Source organism: Erpetoichthys calabaricus, chromosome 10 (genome assembly GCF_900747795.2).
Source record: "Erpetoichthys calabaricus chromosome 10, fErpCal1.3, whole genome shotgun sequence".
In the NCBI taxonomy this organism is placed as follows: domain Eukaryota; kingdom Metazoa; phylum Chordata; class Cladistia; order Polypteriformes; family Polypteridae; genus Erpetoichthys; species Erpetoichthys calabaricus.
In genome coordinates this window covers 104,030,091-104,051,994 of record NC_041403.2, presented here as the reverse complement: position 1 = coordinate 104,051,994, position 21,904 = coordinate 104,030,091, and the positions used below count along the sequence as shown (strand labels likewise).

The window sequence follows — 21,904 nt, the reverse complement described above, 5'->3', positions numbered from 1 at the left end:
AAGCATCTATCTATCTATCTATCTATCTATCTATCTATCTATCTATCTATCTATCTATCTATCTATCTATCTATCTATCTATCTATCTATCTATCTATCTATCTAGTAAGTTTAAGATTACAGAAGAAAAGTAAAAAGGCAAAAGACTGAGTTTACAGTCGTTCATTAAAAGTGTGGATTATTCATCGATAAATAGAAATAACAGACGTTATCATTGAGTATACTACAACATCATCCAAACTTATTTACAGGAATTGTTTTTATGTTAATAAAATTAATTTTCTGTAGATTAGTAATGATGAGTGAAATGATCTGTGCAAAAGTAAATTTGCAATGAAACTTAGTGTTTCACTTCACTGTTAATAATAAAAAAGCTCACAGAATTAAAATTAAAGCATTGATTGTTTTGAGGTAAATCACCAATTCTCTCAAAGCAGCAGAATAAAATAATTCAGTGTTAAATTTAACAGTTATGCTAAAGTCATGAAGTCAACATCCATCCATTTTTGTGCTTTTTCCATTGCCATTTTATACGTAACCAGAATAATTGAGTGTGTTAAAAATGTACATTCTGCAGAGGTTTCAATTCTGATATTTCTCCGTTCCATCACATGGAGTGTCAGCATATGCGGTGTTATGGATTGTTTCAGACGCATGAAAAGAAAATCAGTAGGGCTGCTCTGGTTTCTTTCTTGCTGGAGAACAAATAATTGACTGTTGCCCTACACTCCAGGCAGTATTACAACCAGTTGTTCTTTGTAGAATTATTCTTATATAAAGTATAAACCGTAACAGGCATATAAAATATACTGATTGAGGTAATTCTTTATTACTAGTATTTTTAGTAAGGAAACCATTGCAATATTCACAATTGAAAGTGTTTCCACTTTTTTTTCTTCAAAATGTTGCATTACTACACATGTAAACAATAAATTTCAACAAATTGTAGGAAAATTTAATTTACAATTGCTTTTCTTGCTGCTATTTGTTGTAGACTCTGCTCTAAATAGTTGAAGATCATGCCTCTGGCTCTCTCACAACCAGCTGTTTTGAGTTACAACACTTCACCCTCTAGTCGGGCAATAAATACATGCAACTTTTGTAAATGGTTTTGTAAACCAACAATAAACAAGTAGGCATGCTACATAGTAATATAGCATAGCTCAGAACAGAGAAGGAAGGGCTCAGATAATGTTCATCTGAAAGTAACTGAGAACTGAGTTCCACATTGTGTCTCTCGTAAAAGATCATTATAGTGCCTAAGATAACTAGTTACCCATTTGCACATCTAGGAAATGGGAGATTTGGAAGGGGTATAAAGTACTTTAACTTCAATAAAAGTGAATTAGCATAGAACTAGCGTATTCATTTTGACACCTTATATACACGATTATTTACGTTTCTCTCCATTGTGACAGAACCACTAGGGGGCATTTCAGCCACCCAACCCAACACAGAAAGACACAGGAGAAAGCACTTATAAAAAGACACGTTTTATTTTTCTTCACACATGGAGAATGTCTTCCCCATTCCCATGAGCTCAGAACATAGTCCAAGCACAAACACAAACTAAATCTCTTCCTTTCTCCTCCACTCCTCGGGTCAAGCTTAGTCTTCCTCCTCCCTGAGTAGGGTTGCTGGCTCCTTTTATAGCCCACCCGGAAGTGCTCCAGGCGCTTGATGACTCATTTCCGGCAGCACTTCTGGGTGTGACAGAAGAACTGCCCAAAAGGGCTCAGAAGCTCCTGCTGCAGTACTCCCTGGTGGCGCCTGTAGATCCCAACAGGGCTGCACCAAGCTCCAACTCCCATGAAGCCCAGCGGGAGTCCGAGGCACTGCTGCAGCCCAGGGGGGCTGCCATCTAGTGTCCCAAGGGAAGTAACGCTTTGGCCACACTTGTTCCCCCAGTCCTACCAGCATGGAGGCGTCCTGGCCAGGCAAGGGCCCCAGCTGCATGCTACATCATCCAAACCAAAAGCTAAACCCTTTTCAGTAGCATCAAGTGCAAAGCAGAAATCAGCCCATGAAGGGATTCTAGCCTTTCACAGGTCACAATCACATACTGTATGCATGAACGCTCTCCCAGTTTATATTGATAAAAGGACAGGGTGGGTGTGAATTTGACCGAAGACAACAACAATAACATTTATTTCTACACACATACATACATGCAAAGAATGTACTGTAGCTCAAAGTGCTTTACAAGCTGTCAAAGAAAAGAAAAAAACAAATAAAATTAGATAATAATAGTGATCAATATGTAACAAAGAATAGTAAATAAATAATAACAACAACATTTATTTATATAGCACATTTTCATACAAAAATGTAGCTCAAAGTGCTTTACATAATGAAGAAAAGTAAGAAATTAAAATAAGACAATATTAATTAACATAGAGTAAGAGTAAGGTCCGATGGCCAGGGGGGACAGAAAAAACAAAAAAAAACTCCAGACGGCTGAAGAGAAAAAAATAAAATCTGCAGGGGTTCCAGGCCACGAGACCGCCCAGCCCCCTCTGGACATTCTACCTCACTTAAATGAAATACAGTAATCCCTCCTCGATCGCGGGGGTTGCGTTCCAGAACCCCCCACGAAAGGTGAAAATCCGCGAAGTAGAAACCATATGTTTATATGGTTATTTGTATATTGTCATGCTTGGGTCACAGATTTGCACAGAAACACACGAGGTTGTAGAGAGACAGGAACGTTATTCAAACACTGCAAACAAACATTTGTCTCTTTTTCAAAAGTTTAAACTGTGCTCCATGACAAGACAGAGATGACAGTTCCATCTCACAATTAAAAGAATGCAAACATATCTTCCTCTTCAAAGGAGTGCGCATCAGGAGCAGATAATGTCGGAGAGAGAAAGAAAAGCAAACAATCAAAAATCAATAGGGCTGTTTGGCTTTTAAGTATGCGAAGCACCGCTGGACAAAGCAGCTGCAAGGATGTACAATGTAAAGATAGTCTTTCAGCATTTTTTAGAGGAGCGTCCGTATCCTCTAGGCCAGTGTGCGAATAGCCCCTCTGCTCACACCCCCTCTGTCAGGAGCAGAGAATGTCAGAGAGAGTGAGAGAGACTGAGAAAAACAAACAATCAAAAATCAATACGTGCCCTTCGAGCTTTTAAGTATGTGAAGCACCGTGCGGGAATCATGTCGCTTGACAAAGCAGCTGCACAGAAGAGAGCAATGTGAAGATAATCTTTAAGCATTTTTAGACGAGCGTCTGCTCACACCCCCTCCGTCAGGAGCAGAGAATGTCACAGCAAGAGAGAGAGAGAAAAGCAAACAATCAAAAATCAATACGTGCTGTTTGATCTTTTAAGTATGCGAAGCACAGTGCGGAAAGCATATCGCTTGACAAAGCAACCATATGTAAGCCCAGCAAGGAAGGGAGCAATGTGAAGGTAATCTTTCAGCGTTTTTTGAGGAGCGGCCGTATCCTCTAGGGGTGCGAACAGCCCCTGTGCTCACAATATATTTGAGGAGTTTTATTTAATACGTAATATGCGCTCTGCTTGGGTAGCTTCTCAGCCATCTGCCAATAGCGTCCCTTGTATGAAATCAACTGGGCAAAGCAACTGAGGAAGCATGTACCAGAAATTAAAAGACCCATTGTCCGCAGAAATCCGTGAACCAGCAAAAAATCCGCGATATATATTTAAATATGCTTACATATAAAATCAGCGATAGAGTGGAGTCGCTAAAGTCGAAGCACGATATAGCGAGGGATTACTGTAGTCCTCTTTGTATTTAGGGTTCTCACGGAAGGACTCGATGATGAAGGTAATGCAGACTTCTGGCTTTTAATCCATCAATGTTGGAACATCATGGTGCTTTGAGTAGATGGTGGTGGCACAGGCCGCCACCACAAAGAAACCGGAAAAAGAAACAGAAGAGAGAGTAGGGGTTAGTACGGATTTTAGAGCCACCATGAATAGTTATTATAATGAATTGAATATATAGAGTATCAGGATTAAATTAAAGTGAAGTTATGAGAAGGCCATGTTAAAGTAATGTGTTTTCAGTAGTTTTTTAAAGTGCTCCACTGTATTAGCCTGGCGAATTCCTACTGGCAGGCTATTCCAGATTTTAGTTGCATAACAGCAGAAGGCTGCTTCACCACTTCTTTTAAGTTTTGCTCTTGGAATTCTAAGGAGACACTCATTTGAGGATCTAAGGTTACGATTTGGAATATAAGATGTCAGACATTCCGATATATAGGATGGGGTGAAATTATTTAAGGCTTTATAAATCATAAGCAGAATTTTAAAGTCAATTCTGAATGACACAGGTAACCAGTGTAGTGACATCAAAACTGGAGAAATGTGCTCGGATTTTCTTTTCCTAGTTAGGATTCTAGCAGCTGCATTCTGCACTAGTTGCAAATGATTTATGTCTTTTTTGGGTAGTCCTGAGAGGAATGCTTTACAGTAATCTAGTCGACTGAAAACAAACGCGTGAACTAATTTCTCAGCATCTTTCAATGATATAAGAGGTCTAACTTTTGCTATGTTTCTTAAGTGAAAAAATGCTGTCCTAGTGATCTGATTAATATGCGATTTAAAATTCAGGTTACAGTCAAGTTACCCCTAAGCTTTTTACCTCTGTCTTGACTTTTAATCCTAATGCATCAAGTTTATTTCTGATAACCTCAGTGTATTCATTATTGCCAATCACTAAAATTTCAGTTTTCTCTTTATTTAGCTTGAGATAATTACTATTCATCCATTCAGAAATACAAGTAAGACATTGTGTTAGTGAATCAAGAGAATCGGGGTCATCAGGTGCTATTGATAAATACAGCTGTGTGTCATCAGCATAGCTGTGGTAGCTCACGTTGTGCCCTGAGATAATCTGACCTAACGGAAGCATGTAGATTGAGAAAAGGAGCGGACCCAGGATAGAGTCTTGTGGAACACCATATAGGATATCATGTGTCTTTCAGTTGTAATTACCACAACTAACAAAAAATTTTCTCCCTGCCAGGTAGGATTCAAACCAATTTAAGACTCTGCCAGAGAGGCCCACCCATTGACTAAGGTGATTTCTAAGAATATTGTGATCAATGGTGTCAAATGCGGCACTCAGATCTAAGAGGATGAGAACAGATAAATGACCTCTGTCTGCATTTACCCACAAGTCATTTACTACTTTAACGAATGCAGTTTCTGTGCTGTGATTTGTTCTAAAACCTCACTGAAATTTATCAAGAATAACATGTTTATTGAGGTGGTCATTTAACTGCATAATGACTGCCTTCTCTAGAATTTTACTTAAGAAAGGCAGGTTAGAGATGGGTCTAAAATTTTCAAAAGCAGAGGGGTCAAGATTATTTTTCTTGAGTAGGGGTTTAACTACAGCAGTCTTAAGACAGTCTGGGAAGACCTCCGTATCTAATGACGAATTTACTATGTCAAGAATATTATCAATTAGCACGCCCAATACTTTGAAAAAATAAATCTATATGATTTTATAAAACATAGATATATCATTAATAGAAGGGTAGCATCTTTAATTGCAGTAAAGATGACTCTGATAATAAGGTCAGATGTCCGTGAGAGACAGAAAAAAAAAAACTCCAGTTAAGCTAAAGAAAAAAACAAATCTGCAGGGGTTCCAAGGCCAAACGCTGCCGAGCCCCCCCAAAACCCCCATTGGATATTCTACCTAACATAAAGTCAATCTTCTTCATTCATTCTTAAGTCCTTCTTCATTATTTTCAGGCTTTGTCTGACAGGATTCGATGGAGTTGGTCTCATTTACAGCTGGCATATCTGCCTTCATTCCAACGTCACAGGTAGCTGAGCAGTGCAGTCCTTCGAACAGGTGGTGGTGGTGGTGCAAAAAAAATGTCATAGAAGAAATGGAGAAGAAAGTAGAGAAAAGTAGAGATTAGTAAAGCTTGGTAAATTATTCCAGATTTTTGGTGCATAACAGGAAAAGGTCACCTCACCATTTCTTTCAAGATTGGCTCTTGGACTTATAAGCAGACCACCTAATGAACATCTAAAGTTACAACTTGGAGTGTATTGGGACTGGCACTCCAAACTATAGATGTAAAAGGCTGGAGGGAAGTCCAATAGTAAAAGAGAGTGACATCTACACTTACAGTCTGAGAGAACTTCCGCTCATCAAAAGTAGACAACTGACACTGTCATTGATGAGTGTGTCCAAATGGGGAATCCTCCATGAGGTGCCCAAGTAGGATGTATTTGGGTACCCTGAAAAGAAAACCTTGAATGTTCATTAGGGTACTAAAAGGCTCAAAACCCAGCTGGTGCTGCTGATAGTGATTGATCCTTGAACCAAAAAGAGTGAGAGTGCGGCAGTAGAGGCTTGAAAGATGCCCCCCAAGGTGGTAGCAGAGAGCACTTGCTTTGAAAGCTTGCAACTTCTTCAATGGTGAAGCCAGGAAACAGTGACAGAAGAACCATACTTACTTCCCAAAGTTTCAGATAGCTCTAGTTGGGACTCTGCTGACTAAAAGAGAAACAAAGCATCTTGGACCTGCAAAGACAACCCTAGCAATTTTGGAATGTTGACATCATTCCTGCTTTTTGCTTATTTATTTGTAGACAAGCATGTTAAGAATCCATGTCATTTAACATCTCTGTGATCCAAAAGTTGAAATTATACATAGGTAAATTTACTATACAGTAATCCCTCACCTATCGCGGGGGTTACGTTCCAGAGCCCCCCGCGATAGGTGAAAATCCGCGAAGTAGCGACCTATATTTATTTTATTATTTATACATATTTTAAGGCTTTATAAACCCTTCCCACACTCTTATAAACCTTTCTCACTCTCTTGTTAACCTTTCCCACGTTCTTATAAACACTTCCTATGCTCTTAAACACTTTCTGCATTCTTAAACACCGCAGACCAACACTGCACACTGCACGCAGCGATCAGACGTCAATGTGTCTGCATTCGCTTTGTGAAGGGGGGCAGATGAACTCATGCTGAGCAGAAATGGACTTTGTGCTGCTTCTGCCAAAATGCCTGCTTGTCGCTCTGCGCGTTCGGAAGGAGGAGGAGGAGTGTGTGTGTGGGGGGGTGTGAGGGCTGAATGCACGTTCGCTCAAACCCCCCTCCCCGGAGGCGCAGTACGCTCCTGCTACTTCGCATTGTCAAGGGGGTGGGGAGCTGAATGAACGCTAGGGAGAAGTGGACTTTGTGCTGGCTTTGTGCTGCTTGTCGCTCTGCGTGTCAATAATTTAAAAGCCTGTACATCACCAATTTTCCTGTCTCACTGTCTTGTCTTGCGTGAAGTTAAAATGTTTTATAATAGTGAGATGTTACTCATATCCTTAGCCCGACATCCACATATCATATGTGTTAACAAAGTGTGTTTTATAAGTTTACATGTGTTTAAAGCATGTGGGATGGGTATTTTAAGGCTTAAACTATAAAAATGTTTATTTATATGGTCTTTCTATATCGCGGATTTTCTCCTGTTGCTGATGGGTCTGGAACATAACTTCCGCGATAGGCGGGCAATCACTTGTATTTAAAAACCCGCGAAGTCGTGAATCCGCGAAAAGTGAACCGCGAAGTAGCGAGGGAGTACTGTACTGCAGTATAGTAGTATTTCAGTATAGTCTAGTAGTGTAGTGTAGTATATTCTAGTATAGTATAGTATATATTTATAGTATAGTAGTCTAGTCTAACTAGAAGCATCTTTAGAATGGTGTTCTAAGTCAAATAGGTATTGTGGCATCATTTCAGTTGGCACTTCCTTTATTATTCTGAATCTGTATCTATCCATTTATTTTCTGACCTGCCTAATCCTGTTCAGTGTCACAAGAGGCAGAAGACTATCAGATGCACTCTGCACAAGGCACTTCAGTGTATTTTCATTTTTCTCCAACTTCTCAAGACATCTGTATTTGATTAGCTTGGCAACTCTAAATTGGTCCTGAGTGAGTGGGCTGTGACTGACTGGCATCCCATCCAGGCTTGGCTCCTATTGTTGGGATAGACTTCATTTATGATACTTTTTGAATGAACTTAAGGGGTTTGACAATTGGATGTTATAAATCCAAGCAGAATTTTAAGATAAATTAACAGTAAATAATAAAATACTTTAAATGTTTTAAGACATTTACTGTATATTTGAGAAAAAAATCTTTAAAGGGAAGAAAAGGTTTCATTGCATTGTTATAATATCACACATTTTTAAAAATTCCTGCATGAGGACTAGTTAATTTTTTTACTAGTAGAAAAAGAATGTAGCCCCAAATGTCCAATGAAAAATTGCATATGAAGTAAAAATATTATTCTAATTATATTTCTATAGATTTGCTTCATGATAAGCCATTATTTCTTCATTCCTGAATGCATATGCCCAGCTTTAATAAATATAAACTGAAATATTTCACTACAGGAAAGCAGACCACTTGAGATCCGAGAGCCAATAATTCATACTCAGTTTAGTTTGTATGAATAAATTCCATTCAATTTCTGTCAGCCCTATGACCCTCATAAATTCCTTGTACTTTTTATTTGAAGGCACATAAATCTCCTGATTCGTTTGTGCTGCTTATTCAGTAATTTTTCATATTTGTGGAAACTGTATCCAAGTGTGGTGTAAAGAATTATTAGCAGGGCTCAAGAAGGCAAATGTTTTTGTGCAATAAAACAATAGACGTAGGAGAAAACATCTGAGATGTGTTTCATAAGTAATATTCACCCAAGAATAGCAATATTTAGGCATTCAACTAATACATTAATTATATAGCTATGACTGTGTTTTATATCTATCTATCTATCCAGAATATTTATACATTGTCACGTATGCGTGTCAGAGGACTACCTTTCAGGCTTATCAGAGGTAAGTGATACCACCCTAGGGCGAGAGGGGGCACAGTCACTAACATTCATGCCTGTTCTGTCTATCAACAGCAGTGAAAAGAAGCCCACTGAGGGCAGCTGATTTCACCCCTAATGGCCAAAAGACTATAAAAAAATGGACGCCAAAGAAAATGGCATCTCAGATCAGACCCACGTTTTGATCAGCTCATGAAGACAACCCGATTGACTTCTATTATGAGAAGACTAAGATCTCTTTTAGTTTGCCATGTTTTCTATTGTATAAATGCCATAAAGCATTCCTTTTGTTTTTTCTTTATTATCAGGGAATGAAAGGGGTCACCTTTGTAGACGTGATGAGTGCCCTTCCAATCATCCACAACACACTTAAGTAAATTTGTATGTAACTATATTGCAGGAGATGTCATCTATAAACTATGGATACTTGCTCCCTAAGCAATAAAGAGTTGTCCTCTCCATTATCTCCTCTTCAAAACTTTTTCATGTGCCAGCAATAAGCACTAACAACAAGCCCCCTGTGCTCCCAACTCAAAGCTGTCTTTCTTATTGCCCAAGATGGCATGTATTAGGTTTTGTTAAAATCTGTTTTAGTGATGGCTGCGTAGCATACTCAAGTATGGATTTTACTGTACTCTATATTGTGACAATAATGACCCTTTAAGCTTTTAGTACATAATGAATTAAAAATTGTGCCTGTTCATAAGCATAATGTGGTGTTCCCAAACCCTCTTAGACCAATTGAGAAACTCCAGATCTTTGTTCATGTTTTTTAGCAGTGTACTATTGTTCATATGCTTGTGCTGAAAGTCATTTCTGACTTCCGACCTTCCAGTCATTGCTAGCTTTATGCCTTGGAAAATATATTGAATTACATAGAAAGCAGTTGTTATATTTTGGTGAAAGTGATGATAGTACAGTAGGTGAGAGACAAAGATGACAAAGAAGGGAAAGCAATGCACATTGTTTAAATTGGCAGCCACTCTGGAAATACTGTTTCATTTTGTTGAAAATGTCTGCAGCAGTGAATAAAAAGGGCAACAAAGCAGCAGGAGACCCAAAGTGCTAAAGCTGTTCAAATGAAGACCGCCCATTACTCCTGAATGCTTCTAGTTCATCTTTGGACATATATTCACAGGAGTGGCTTTAGAGGTTTATTCCAGTTAGATATTTTTTCTTTTAAGAAGGCATAACTTTAAAAATAAGAGAATACCTTTCAGTCTTTCTTGCTTGCTTGCCAATTGGGACAGTTCTTTTCTTCTCTTCTCTTCTCTTTCCTTTTTTTTCTTTTCTTTTCTCAAAAAATACTGAATCATCTGCCAAATTCCGGTTTTCATCAGGCAGCATTATAATTTATTGACCTAAGCAGTTCCCTAAAATTTGCAAAACAGCCTCCATTAAAAAAATTTTTTGCCTACATTTAATTAATTTGTTTCATATCTGTAAGAAACTTAAAAAAAAAGATGTAATGCTTAACAAAATCTGGAATAAGTCTCACTGGTTATACATGTGGAATGTTTAGAGCTGGATTCCAGAGAGCTAAATTAATGTTAATTTCACATCCATATTGCACATGTCACAGATTGCTTTATCTTTTCACACTCAACAGTGTGAACTACAGTGTCAAATTTAAACGAGTGGGAATTTAAGGTGTGGTGTGTAGGTGTGTACAAAATTGACTCAAATACAGTAAGGGGAACCTTAGGTGATGTTAAAAATGGTGTCCTGCAGAAGTCAGTACAGGGGCTCCTGCTCTTTTTAAAAAACATAAACTATCCTGACAAGAATATACTCAGCAAACTGATTAAGCTTACAGATGATGTCAAACTACATGGAAGGGCAAACACTGTAGAATCAGCTAAACTGTTACAGAGTGTCTTGGAAAGCATAAAGGTGTGTGCTGATTTGTGACGTATAAAATTTAATATAAGTAAATGTAAATACGGGCAGCATGGTGGCGCAGTGGTAGCACTGCTGCCTCGCAGTTAGGAGACCCGGGTTCACTTCCCAGGTCCTCCCTGTGTGGAGTTTGCATGTTCTCCCTGTGTCTGTGTGGGTTTCCTCTGGTGCTCTGGTTTCCTCCCACAGTCCAAAGACATGCAGGTTAGGTGCATTGGCAATTCTAAATTGGCCCTAGTGTGTGTGTGTGTGTGTGTGTGTGTCCTATGGTGGGTTGGCACCCTGCCCGGGAATGGTTCCTGCCTTGCGCCCTGTGTTGGCTGGGATTGGCTCCAGCAGACCCCCGTGACCCTGTGTTCGGATTCAGCGGGTTGGAAAATGGATGGATGGATGGATGGAAAAACTACACATTGGAAGTAGAAGTGCTGGATTTGAATAAACAATAGAGGGTCTGAAACTTGAAAGTACAAATATGAGAAGGACATCCAAGTGGATTAATAAAGTCAAGATGAGAGCTACTAGGCTGATTCCAGGACTGAGAGATATGAGCTATGAGAGGAGAATGAAGGAGTTAAACCTTTTCAGTTTAAGCAAGTGGAGATCAAGAACTGACCTGATCTAAATGTTTAAATTTATGAAGGGAATAAGTGCAGTGGATCCCAGTTGGTATTTTGAAAAAAATTCTTTAACAACAACATGAAGACATGGTTGGAAACTTGTTAAGGGAAGATTTTTCACAGATATTAGAACATTTTTCTTCATAGAAACAACCATAGACTATTAAATAAATTAGTGTGGTGGAGACTAGGACTGTAGCTACCTTCACATCTTGGTTTATTGATGAATAAGCTTGTTATTCTGAATGTCCTATTTTCATCCAAGTTGGTATAATAATCCAATGTACTAAAATTGAGTTTGAGAATCTGGAATGTCTCAGAGTCCTGAACCCAGGAATCATCCTAGTGAGTAAGTTGGAAAGTGTGGAGCCAGGACAAACCCTAAGAGCGAAAACATAAGCTGTGGGACTCAGTTGCCATGGAGTGTCATCAAGCTGACAAGATTCTTACACAATTCTTATAGTGATTTGGGAAATAATGCAGTTCTGATCACAATCTCGAATGACACACTGCCAGAACTGAGAGTATCATGGTGTGAGGTGCCATTGCCTACAGTAGCCAGTCACCTACGGAGACTTTCTGTAACAATTTGACTGTATTACTGATATGTTAAGGAGATCTCACACCATTTTCTAACAGGAAAATGCCCAGCAATAACCGGGTGTAACATTCCAAGAATTTCAATAGCACCTTTATTTGGACAGCCTTGTCTCCAGACATATTTGACCAGGTGTTGGATGCCACCTTCAGTCATCTTCACAATCCCCAAGGACCATTGTACACTTGTGCAGATATGCCTTTCTGCTCTGGCATGATGCAACAGACTTCTTCACTGTCAGAATAATTTATTATGTTGTACATGAAGTTTTAAATGAATAAATGTGCCACTTTTTGCCCATCAATCTACACTCAATGGCCCATAATGACAAATTTATTAAAAATCAAAAATTTAAATTTCTCATTCATATAAGTAGTCAGACCCTCTGCTGTTGTCGATCAAAATTGTGGTCAGGTACATCCTTTTTAATTTAATTACCCATGAGATGTTTCTAGAACTGGATTGGAGTCCACCTTTGACTAGACATAGGTTAAGAAGGCATACACACTTGTGTATATGAGGTCCCACAATTCACACTGCATGTAAAGACAAAAGCCAAGCCAATTAGTCCAAGGAACTCTCTGTAAACCTCTGTGATCAAATTGTGGTGAGACATAGATCAGGGCAAAGGTATAAAAGCCTTTCTAAAGTCTTTGAGTGTTCCCAGGAGCACAGTGGCCTTAATAATTGTGAAAGGGAAGAAGTTTGGAACCACCAGGACTTTTCCTAGAGTTGGCCATCTGGCTAAACTGGGTAACCAGGCAAGAACAGCCTTGGTCAGGGAGGTGACCAAGGACCCAGTGGTCACTATGACAGAGCTTCAGTAGTTCTCTGCTAACTTGGGAGAACCTACCAGGAGAAACACAATCTCAGCAGCACTCAATCAATCAGACATTTAAGACACAAGGCTAGACTGAAGCCACTCTTGAGTAAAAGGCATATGACAGATTAAAGAACTGTGAGAACATAAACTTGAACGCTTTGGGTAGAACTCCAAGCATATGTCTGGAGAAGACCAGGCACTGTTATAACCTGCCTAATACCATCACTCCGGTAAAGCGTGGTGGTGAGAGCATCATGCTATCAGGGTGCTTCTCAGCAGCAGGGACAAGGTAACTGGTTAGAACTGAGGGAAGGATGAATACAGCCAAATATAAAGAGGTCCTTGAAGAAAACCTGCTCCAAATTCCAGAACCTGTGGTGATTGTTCACCATTCAACACTGAAATGACCAAAACCATATTGCCAAGACAACGCTGGAGTGATTTCAAGACAAGCCTCTTATTGTTCTTGAGTGGCTCAGCCAAAGCCTAGATGTAAACTCCACAGAACATTTTGGAGAGACCTGAAGATGGCAGTTTACAGACGCTTCCTATCAAATCTAGCCTGTGAGGGTCTGCCAGGAAGAATGGCATACACTGCCTAAATCCAGGCTTGAATTGCTTATGGAAACTAACCCAAGAAAACTTGAAATTATAATTACTTCTTCTACAAAGTAGTGAATTAGGGACCTGAATACTTACATGAATGAGAGATTTTAGCTTTTCATTTTAAATAAGTTTGAAAACCTTTCTGAGGCTATGAGTTATTGAGTGTTCAGTGATGGGCATAAATGACAAAGTTATCTATTTAAAATTAAATCTACAAAACAATAAAGTTTGCAGAAAGTGAAGGGATCTGAATACTTTCTGAATGCACGGTATATCATCAACGATAGGGGTTTTACCCCAATTCTAATAACCCCCACATGCAAACCTATTATGGAGCCATAAATGACTCCTTTCCATTGGGTTTGAAACAATTATTTACTTATATATCACCTGATATGAAAACTTGTTTTTGTTTATTATATAGGTCTGGTTTAAATCAATATTAAAAGCTTTTCTTTATTATTGCATTAATTACATTATTGGTACTCCACAATTAATATGTTACATATTGTTTTTGTCTTTTCTATAATTCTCTGTTTGTAGTATGACTTAAAAAAGAAATTGCTTAGCTTTGGCAAACATTTCTGGGGCTTATATTATTACAAACTAAAATATTTAGTGTAAAACATTTCATTTCATAGTGCCCTTTATAGAGGTTTGGCACAGAGTGCTATATAAACCACAAAACCTGTGTAGAAAGTTAACCAGACACTTAAAGTAATAACATCGAATCTTCCACCATATGCCAAGGCAAGTGGAGGAAACAACATTTCAAATATGTCAGGAATCATTGAGAAAAATGCAGCCCTGAAGTTACCCAGCCTCTCCGTGGTATTCCAACAACACACTGACCATACCATCCAGGCATTTCTGGGAAGGCTGTAAATAAAACATGTCAAGGAAAGGTTCAAAGTGTAATTGAGATACTTCTTCAATCTTTTGTAAATCCAAGACTTATTGCCAGGATAATCTGCTTTGCTAAATGTTGATTTTGCAAAGAGAAAACTTTAAAGCAGAAGTGATTCCCATAGATGCAGTAAACAATAATGCAAAAAATTTATTGCAACACCAACAGCCTTAAGAACACACTTTCTGAAATAAGAGGCTAACAGTTGTTTCAAGTGCACAGGAAGGGTGAATCCATAATTAATTTAATTATTCCCCAACATCATCTACTGCCCCTTTACTTTCTAACAATAAGTGGTATGCAGAGTACTGGTCATGCACTTTACAGTTTTAAGATCAGCACCTACTTTGTCTTGTGTGTCAAATCCATGAAGTATATGTAAGAAAAATCAAAATTTAAGTGCCACATTAATTTACAGATTTACAGATTTTAATAATAGTTCAGATCAAACACACAAGAATGACTATCTATCTATCTATCTATCTATCTATCTATCTATCTATCTATCTATCTATCTATCTATCTATCTATCTATCTATCTATCGTGATGGACCAACTGGTATCGTGCTCCCTTACCTGGCCAGGAGGCCATGTGAAATGAAGCACAACTGGGGAGCAGTGATATTCCCCTGCTGTGTCAAGACATGGGCAAAGGAAGATGCTGCAGCAGCAGCTACACTAGGGTTAGTGTTCCTGCAACCTCAGAACACTCTGATTAGGTGACTGCTTTCCATGAGCAGAACATTTCCCCCGTACACTGGGTGGCAGCATCTCATATGGTAAGCCCCAGTACAGTTGCCTGCTGGGCAGTATTGGAGCTGTGGTCCTAGGGGCCAGCCTTGCTGGGTTCTGTCAGGGACACCAAGGTGAGCTGCTGGATACTGATGGCACAAGGACTGTTTCTTGGGCATTAGATTAAGCACTGCTAGTACTCCCGGGTCTGGAGTTAAAAGCCCTCCACTTGACACTGGAGGAGTTGGAATTGGATGTGGAGGAGGTAGTGGAGCTGTAGGAAAAGAAAAGAAAGAGTTGTGCTGTATAGCTGAGTTGTGCAGAAGGTATTGTTTAAACAAAAACACTTTAATTGAACTGGGACTGTTATAGTGCAATTGTGTCTAGAGTTTTGGGGTGATAATATGCTATCTATCTATCTATATATATAACTATCTGTCTATCTCATTTTATTGGTTGTGTATTTGTAAACAACAGATCACTTTGTAGAGATCCACTGAGATTCAATATAAACTTCTAAGCAGGTGAATAGTTTTTATAGGTACTGCAGCTAGCTAAATGCATACATTATATGATGCTTTCACTTTTAAGAACAAAAAAGTAAAGTCAACACTAAGTAAATCCTACAGGTAACAAACAATGTGTATGTATTACATTCCATAAGTTTATTCAAAGTCATAACTGCAATCTCTTTTATTTTTAAGAGCGCACATGGTATTTACCATCCCAGCAATAGCATTTCATACTGTGTGAAAACTGTATTTCTTCAGTATGAAGACAGCATGAGTCAACAGACGGTATGAAGATTTATGATCTTCTGCCCATTATCACAGCTGTGCAGTATAATGTGCCAACAAAAAAGAAGGTACCATGAGTTTTACAACAGCCGCAATCGGTCCAACAGTGAGCTTTCCACATTTTTATAGTGAACGCTGAGTATTTGATTGAGGATGCAGATGCTGTGTGTGTCTCTGTTTAAAATCTCTAATCTAGAGATAATGTAAAAAATAAAGGTCTTTACTGACCATGAATATAAACAGTGAAGGCAGTTTGTATAAAAAAGAAAAAATCACCACAGGGAGCTACAAAATGCATCAGTTGTCACCCAATTTACTTTGTGCCTTTTGTTTTTGTGTTTCCTTGTTTCTTTAGTTGGACATACCACATTTATACCGTTATAAAATGCTGATATTGGAACCAAGAAAAAAGAAGGGGAGGGATGGGGACACAGGAGGATCTTCTTGGCTGGTTTCAATAGTAATTAAAAAGCTGCCTTTTTCTATAGTCAACCCAACTTAAACTATAATCTTCAGTCAAACAAATCCGTTGATGAATTGTCCTGTGGCAGATTTCCCAGGAACATTTGTCTTTGAAATGAATAGTCATGCTTAAAATGTTGGACAGCCAGCATACTGCTTACCACAGGATGCATCATCTGGATACAGAGCAGAAACACAGCCAATACCTGTTTTAAGGGGTCTAAATTGCAAAGAAAGCTGGGATGGAAATCTACAAGGAATTTACAATTCATGAATGGCATCCAGTAGATATACCTTTTCCAGGCATTCTCTTAGGAAACTTCAATTTCAATTAGGAAGACTGTAAACTTTAGAATTCGCTGCTGAGATATTAGAGGAGCAGGAACCCAGGACAACTTGGAATGCCAATAGGATGAAAGGCTATAATTTCCATCAAAAAACGCTTGAGCTGTAAGTGTCCTGTTTGGGAATTATGGCAAATGTTTCTTTTTAAGTACGTTTTACGTGTAATGCAAAGCACCTATTGTGATATTTCCTGTCTGTCTGTCCGTCTGTGCACATGAAACAACTCACTCCCTCAGTGGACTGATTTTATCAAAATGTTGCAAACATATTCTTCTAGGAAATTTGTCAAGACAATTTAATTTTCGTTGAGATTTCTTGAACAGATCGTGCTGTGCACAGTTGTAAAATTTCAAATTCTCCCTTCCAAATACATTGACAAATATGTGAGCTCATCTGTCTTGAAACAGATAAAACAATTTCCACTACAAATTAGTTTGCTGTTTCAGTTTTACCGTTGAGAGCGATTACACCAACTTTTATATTTTCCGTTTTTTTCACCTCTGACAGATGCCACTGATGGCGAATAGATCCTCAACACAAGTTAATGAAAAACCAGTAGACTGCATGCGTGGGTAAGACATCACCTTCACTACCACTGCATGTATCTTCCTCCTCCCGATGATTTAATCAGTAATAGGTAAGTTAAATTATGTTAATAACCATAAAAATATAAAATACAAGCAAGGAAAACAAATCGTTATTTACTTAAGAAAGAAGTACCCTGTGGTGTGTAAGCCGCTGTGCTAAGTAAATAACATTTAGTCAGTGCCCTTACACTAAACCAAGCGCCCTGCTATATTATCTCAGATTATAATGATACCTTATTTCACTCTCACTGTAATTTACTGATAAGTAACTAAAGAATATCGGTCTTAACAGGCAGCCCATCTGTGTGATCACAAATTCTAATTAAGAACTTGTGTCAAATTTAAACAGTATTGCCAAGATGACCAAGAAGCAGACAAAAACTGACAATATTGCCCTTTGTTTCCACTTTAAAGCACGGTGTGGAATCATATATATTCATTTGCGAAAGAGTTTTACTTTTTCTTTACCTGTGCCCTGAACCATCAGTGTTGATGATGAGGTAAAGCAGGCATTAAACAAGTGAGGATGGACTTTATGCATGTGTATACATGCTATGCAAGTGTCCCGGATGGGGTCTTTGAAAATCTAGCCTCCCTATACTTAGCCATCAGAGTGCCACATTCAACCTGATATCCATAATGGTCTGTCACTGTAATAAAGTTTGCCTTTCACTTGTGTTAGCTGAATAGCTTTACAAGTCTCATTTCATGAAAATTACTATGGCCAGGCATGTTCAAGCAAATAAGGAGTTCATTACAAAGAGTTTCTATTTATTTTTATTTAGGCTATATTAATTGCCACTGTGTGAATATGGTGTGTGTGTGTGTGTCTGTGTGTTCATGTGAGTGTAAGATTGGTCCTTGTGAATAACTAGAGTTATGTCCAGGAGTGTTTTCTGCCTTTTGCCCAATGCTAGTGAGATAATCTGTAGCCTCGAAAACCTGAAACCGACTGAAAAGGATGCAGAACTTACCTACTAAACTCCGTCCATTGAAGGCTACAATGTCAGCACAGTGCTCGAACATTCCTAGATGTTACGCCATGCATGCATTTTCTTATTTGTTTTTATTTTTTACCACAGCCAGTATATCAGGCAGTTTTGGAAAGTGTACTCTGGCTTTGCTTTTGAATTTCTTGATGAATTGTACACTAGTAGCATTGTTAAAGTCATTTTGATTGAGTTTACTTGCTGTATGCAATGTATAATGATTTCTGCTGTAGTTTATTGTAAGTGACACAGCATGAACCCATTATGTTTATGAGCTCTGTAAAAATACAGTACTGCATAAGGATTAAACACTAATAAAATACAAAGTATTGTAAAGTGAACCTACTAGACCCTGGGCCAACTTTCACTACCCTAACCTAACCATCTAATTGAAGAAAAGAAAATGGGAACTGGAAGGCACAGAGATAAGATGAGAGAAGTGGAGAGATTAAGAAAATTTGAAAGATATGGATCTGGAAAAAAAAGGAAAACAATTCAGTCACTCACCAGAGGAGAAGCAATGTATAAGTGTGATGAGACAGTCTCTAGATTTGTTATGAGTTATGAAGGACCTGGAGATAATAATGTGCACCAGAACTGTAGTCAGTGCTAGGCAAAAGAACAAAACCAGGAGATCAAAAATACATCAAGCAAACAAGGCACTGGAGCAAATAAAAAAATCAGAGGCAAAGAAAACATTGAAAAGATCAAAATTGAAACTAACCTAACACTGCCTACTTACAATAGAAACTAACTAACACAAAATAATGTTTGTTTTTTTATTCAGCTGAAGAATAATCTTGACTCCTGCTGTGGCCATATTTATACTGGATGTTCACAACTGCGATGATTCCAGTCACATGATCCATTATTCGTATTGCATAATTAATAAAATGGAAAAACAAAATAAATTCAAATCATTCCCTTATGAGTTCCAAATAATGCAAACTATGAAAAAAATGTGTATAATGATACTAAAAAAAATAGTGATTTACAGTTGTCACAAACTCGACAAAGAGCCATAGCAAGGTTTGTGTCAGCCCCCTGAATATTATTTCCTGGCTGCAAAATTGAATAAATTGATGAACTGAAGAGTACAGATCATAGTCCCAAACAGAACTGAGGGGACAGAGGAAAGGTGGCAGCTTTTAAAGGCCAGTATAGGAAGTGACGTCAAAGGGGTCGGGACCGGAAGGGTCTTCATCTATAGGTTCAGGCTACGAAGTGACATCAGTAGGGCCGGAACTGGAAGGGTCTTCGTCCATAGGCTCGGAGACGGAAATGGCATCAAAGGGGTCGGAACCAGAACTGACATCATCAGGGCCAGGCGGAATTTCCCGTGAACAGTCTGCAGAAAAGCGAGAGAAAGATTCAGTGCACTCTACCGTCTCCCGGTCTGGTTCAGAATTACTCTCAATCAAGCCCTTTAGCTGCCTCCCATGCACACGTGTGTGACACAGTATTTGGACTTTCTCAGAGAGACGGATCTCATTGGGTTCAGAGTGTAGAACTGGCCAGTTCAGTAGTCTGTGTACTGTGACAGTTCATCAGAGCAATGAAAAATTAATACAAATTGTAAGTGATTTATTAAGCAGCAGCTGTAGTGCTGAAGGGTAAGATAAATGTTAGGAACATGGTGTTAGCATCTAGCGTTTAACAAGATGCTATCATAGTTAACAGAGTTTGCATTAATTTTGTTACCTCAAATCTGTTTTTTTTTGTTATGTAAATTTATTTTTACATATGTAATCTTATTTTAATGTTGGCTTTGCATTTTGGATTGAATTTAAAAAGTTATATCTTGTTACTGTTTAGTCATTCTCAAGTTCAGTCCTTGAAGCTTCCTGTGAGTGCAGGTTTTCATTCTAACCATTTTCTTATTTTATTTGGACTCCAGCATTAATTACACAAGAATTATCTTCCAGTTTGTGTGTGTGTGTGTTTTTTAATACATCCAAATATTATAAGCTGGAATGCCAAATCTTTACTGTATCAGGTAGGGATTTAAGTGCATAAGAATTCTTTCTTTACTTTTCATTTCAATTATCTAGTAATTTATGTTTTTAACTGCTAATAAGCACAAGTGGGTAACGCTAAAACAGCAGTCAGAATCACTTGCCCATGGTGTCTGCTATGCCTTTCATTGTCAATTAAAAAGAAAATTACTTAAGCATCTAAAGATATGGTAAACAATGCAAATGTTTCTTCATATATCTCTATATGCTGTATATACAGCGACAATACATCCGGTGTCCATCCTGTGTCTGTCCGTGCCTCTGATACATCTGATTAACCTACAGCATTATACGCAAGGGCCATTGTCTTACCAAATTTCCCAGGTGAAGCCAGGTAACACAGCTAGATTCCTATAGATGTAAAGCTAACACAAATACATCTTTCTGAATGCAAAATAATAAAAAAAATAAAAAAAAAAAAAACAGCTAAGTAAACAACCAGATCAATGAAAGGCAAAAATGACTCACTAATTCCCAAACTGGTTGGAACAAAATTTTGCAGCCACACGAGGCCCAGGACTGAACTTGAGAGCCACTGATTCACATGATGCTCCAGTAATGTTCACTTTACCACATTGTCATGTTAGTGATGTCACAAGCCATTGCATATTAATATGCCAATGTTTATACAGTATTTGCAAGTTATTCCTTAACTAATGTCAAATACAGTATATTTCTCCTTAATGCTAGGCAGCTTCATTTTTATTTAGGTCCTAGGATTAGGTTTTGACCTCTTCAGTATTTTTGCCTTTGATTTCATTTTGCCCTTCAATTGATTTTGTTGGTGGGTCTGTTTTGGGTTTCTGGTATTTTGACCTTCACTAGTATTTTAACTACAATTTTTCGCATTGTCTCCTGGCATCTTCTCACTCACAATAAGTGAGAGTCTGCAGGACAAAGCAGCTACAAGAGTATTTGCCTCCATACAGCATATATTTTTTATATTTTGGTCAGCATACTCAACTGCTACTTTACTTACAAGGTGAAGCAGAGATGGTTGGTGACCAGCCAATCGTGGTGGGCCAGTCTGTCATAGTTCAAACAGGGTTTTATCCATAGTTCAAGATTGTTTTATTTTTAGTTTTTTTGCTGTCCTTTACATTTTATTGAGTTTAATTATCGATTTTGTCTTTGTTTCCCTTTTATGTTGCATGACTTGATTAATATTTTGCTGATAATTTTATGTCTATGAATAAAGTTATTTTTATAGTGGACTGTCCTTCTAGTTATGTTACTTGTAGTCTGCATGTTGAGCCTAGAGGGGCGGTCCCACATGACACTACAACAAAGGAACTGCCCCCATTGGCTGCTTAGGCAGGGAGATTGTATACTGGTTTTGGGATTCAGTCCTTTTTAATTCTTTCAGTAAATAACTAGATATATAAATAACATTGTTTTGTTTTGAGGTCAGAGGTTCCATGACGGCTTCCCTCTTTACATTTTGTGGATATTTTGGTAATTGTGATTTAAAGGCCTTCACCCCATTTTTGGACCTGTGCAGGCTGCAAACCTGCCTTTTGAGTTTGGAGCTAGGCTGTATAGGGCAAGGACTTTTCAGCTGGTGCATACCTGGAAGATGCTGGATTTTGGTTTTTGAGGCCTGTATCCTTATTTGAGCCTTTCTGCGATATGATAATGACACAGTGTGTACAAAAGTACCAGAACTAAAGTTCAATCTCAATTCATCC

The 21,904-nt window shown here is 38.3% G+C and overlaps 1 long non-coding RNA gene across 3 annotated transcripts in view; it reads right to left on the bottom strand.

Annotated features, from left to right (window-relative positions):
• LOC114658556 (uncharacterized) overlaps positions 1-21,904 on the bottom strand; it is a 375,841-nt gene that overhangs the window by 175,250 nt on the left and 178,687 nt on the right. For 2 of the 3 annotated variants that reach the window (XR_007936099.1, XR_007936101.1), the window contains exon 2: positions 3,781-5,394. This is a non-coding gene — a long non-coding RNA (uncharacterized LOC114658556). Of the gene's footprint in view, positions 1-3,780; positions 5,443-21,904 lie in introns of those variants that run through there. The other variant, XR_007936100.1, reaches the window with a different exon arrangement.